Source organism: Diaphorina citri, unplaced genomic scaffold (genome assembly GCF_000475195.1).
Source record: "Diaphorina citri unplaced genomic scaffold, Diaci psyllid genome assembly version 1.1 scaffold108, whole genome shotgun sequence".
Classification (NCBI taxonomy): Eukaryota; Metazoa; Arthropoda; class Insecta; order Hemiptera; family Psyllidae; genus Diaphorina; species Diaphorina citri.
In genome coordinates, this window is record NW_007377545.1 from 100816 (window position 1) to 104631 (window position 3816).

The window sequence follows — 3816 nt, forward strand, 5'->3', positions numbered from 1 at the left end:
TGGAGTCTGTTTTAGCATTCACTGATGGATACTGTTGTGGGGTCGAGTGTAAGATAGTAATTATATGCCGAAGGGAATTTCCAAACTTGATGTGTAGCATTTTCATGCATATTTCAGCACATTGTATACAGTCGAGTGTAAGATAGTAATTATATGCCGAAGGGAATTTCCAAACTTGATGTGTAGCATTTTCATGCATATTTCAGCACAGTCATTAGTGACACATAGTTCAAGGTGTGTGGTGTTTAGTTTGGACTTGGAGTGGCGCTCTGCAGTGGCCAAGTGAAATATCTAGGACATTCCTATTACTTAATGATGACAATTATCACGAGGCACTTCTTCACTATCAGAATTTCTAATGTCTAAATTACAAGCTTGTGGTGACGTCACAACCTACATAAGCCAGTGTAACAATTTATTGTGTTAGGTAATAATACATCAATGTAGGTACGCTCACAAGATCAATAGGGAAAAAAGTATAAAGTCATTCTCCCCTACTACCAAAACTAGGGGAAATGTAGGGGGTTCAGGTTAGGTTTCTCCTACATCTTAACCATGGGTTTGGAGATTCTTCTGTGGTTATTAAGATAGAAATTACATTGATACATTGTCTTTTACAGTTGTTTCCATTTGTTCGCGGTATCCGCGGTATCCGCGGTATCCGCGGTTTGTTCGCGGTATTTGCGACTTGTTCGCGGTATTCGCGACTTGTTCGCGGTATTCGCGACTTGTTCGCGGTATTCCCGACTTGTTCGCGGTATTCGCGACTTGTTCGCGGTACTCGCGACTCGTTCGCGGTATTCTTGGTTTGTTCGCGGTACTTGCGACTTGTTCGCGGTATTCCCGACTTGTTCGCGGTATTCGCGAGCTCAATCCTCCATAGATGAGCCAACTTTTATCTTTGATGGAGCATTGATAGCATAATAAATTTATTCTAACGTCGCGTCATCACCATTAGTCTGACAATGGCTATTAGCTCATTACATCAAAGGGACAATTTTGACTTACCATTGGTTCCATTAGTTCCAGGAATTCCATCTTTTCCCGGCAGACCATCTTTGCCTGGTATTCCATCCATTCCATTTCTACCGGGAATCCGTTTGTTCGCGGTACTCGCTACTCGTTCGCGGTATTCTTGGTTCGTTCGCGGTACTTGCGACTTGTTCGCGGTATTCGCAGTTCGTTCGCGGTATCCGTAATTTGTTCGCGGTGTCCACGACAAACCGTGAACAAACCGCGGATACCGCGAACAAACGATGAATATCGCGAACACATCCCAAAAATGTACCTAAAAACAACTGTAAAACACAATGTAACTTCTATCTTAATACCGTTCTCGAGATATTTAGTTTACAGACAGACACACACACACGGACCAATGGCTGAAACTATGGATTTAGGCTCTAGGGACCCCAAAACGTGTTTTGGCACTAAAAACTGACCATCGAAAATTTGACCCGATTACATTACTTTCCTTCCTATAGGATAAGGAAAGTAAAAAGGAGTTTTTCAAACTTCTAATGAGGTATGAAAACCTCCTTCATACTACAGGAGAAGTAAAGCCGTTTTAAAATCCACATTTTTGCTGATAGGCCTAATGACGAAGACGGCTGAGGATAATTTGGACTCTCGTTGGTGCATTTTTTGTTTAATTGCCAGTCCACGGAGTGATTTTTCTTTTCTTTTTTCTCATTGGGCGAATTCGGGGATTGATCCTGACATAGGTATACATAAATTAGTATAACTCAATCGTATGTAGATATAAATATTTATACTAGGGACTATTAATGTATGGACTCATATTGTATAATATCTACAAGCCTCTTCAAATATGTATAAATAGTAAGCACATGACAATTTACTACTCGTATTTAGCGATCCGAGATATTGTTAAATTACACCGAAAACTGCCAAAAAGCGGTAAAATGCCGCCAACCGTTGCACCGGTCTTGGCTGAAACTTTAGATTTAGGCTCTAGGGACCTCAAAACGTGTTTTGGCACTAAAAACTGACCATCGAATATTTGACCCGATTACATTACATTCCTTCCTATAGGATAAGGAAAGAAAAAAAGAGGTTTGGTAAGCTGTTTCCACACATTGTCGACCCCGTCGATCGACGTCGACTGAAAGTACTCTCCCTCGACAACATAGATTCACCTCGTCGGACGACCATCGATCGACTATGTGTGGACACAGCTGTAGAAGGAACTTAACAAAGGAGAACTTATCGTCTCGAAATCGAAGAGAGGAGGGCAGGATAGGAAAAATCCAGACGTTCCGAGAACAGACCCCACGTTTGAAAACAACACCGAATCAAATTCTTTTCGAGGGCATCTATTTAAATTGCACGTCGAAGAAAGTTGCACCGAAAGCCATCTGCGCCGTGTTGCAGGCCAAGGGCGCAGAAATGGGTGTTCAGAAAGCAGGCGATAATATTTACAAAGTATCAATCTTTGGTCATGTAAGTACTCGGGAATTCATCTATCTGAGTTGGGATTTGTTTTCCCTCTTTTTATACGAGACCTTGTTTGGACTGCTGGTTGGGATTTGAAACCTGCCCTCTCCCACTTTTCCCTCTTTTTATACGAGTAAAGGGACTTTTCAGTCCTATTCGGGCAGGATAAACAAGGTACATTCTATTCTATTCAACTTTTACCCGATGCTCTAAATGTGGATTGGCAAAATTCTGGATTTGAATAGGTAGATATGAGTAACTTCTAGCTTCTGGGAAATACATTGTCAGCTAATCATGTACCTATTTGTATTCTACCTCATTGTTAAGGATTTTAATTTGAGTACCTACAATTTTTAGTTTTTTGTACTAATCATGCCATATCATACTCAATTAAATACACGTTCCGAGTATCTTTTTAATTTTCAATTAAATTGGTGCAGTGCAAGAAATTCTCAGTCAATTATTTTGGCTTTGACAGTAAAAAGGAGTTTTTCAAACTTCTAATGAGGTATGAAAACCTCCTTCATACTACAGGAGAAGTAAAGCCGTTTTAAAATCCACATTTTTGCTGATTGGCCTAATGACGAAGACGGTTGAGGATAATTTGGACTCTCGGTGGTGCATTTTTTGTTTAATTGCCAGTCCACGGAGTGATTTTTCTTTTCTTTTTTCTCATTGGGCGAATTCGGGGATTGATCCTGACATAGGTATACATAAATTAGTATAACTCAATCGTATGTAGGTAGATATAAATATTTATACTAGGGACTATTAATATATGGACTCATATTGTATAATATCTACAAGCCTCTTCAAATATGTATAAATAGTAAGCACATGACAATTTACTACTCGTATTTAGCGATCATCATTACATTCAAAGAGACATTACTATTATTGCCTGACCCTAAAAACCAACTCGGTTTCTTATTCTTATTCATCTGTCTTTGATTCTAATGCATACTTATTCTCTCAACTTTAATTACCTTCAAATACCTATGACTCGAATTTTCAAATATTCCGACTAAATACCTTCAAGCTCAATCACTTTTTTTAAAAAAAAATACTAAACTAAACTGAAGTAGATCATCAGTAGAATAAAATATTATAAATAGGGGGTTTCCCTTAGCAAGATGACTAGCGACTGTTTTTTTGTTCCATGTGTCCCACAAGCTAGACCATTTCCCTTGTCATTGTGGCAGGCACTAAGCTTATTATTTAGCGAGGGCAATGATTTCTCTTCTAAACGGTTTAAATTGCTATACAACTTCTTATGCCTTCATAAGGATCTCTCAAAGAATTTTTACTTTCTATTATTTTCTTTCATCTTTCACTAATATAATGGTTTAACATCTTAAA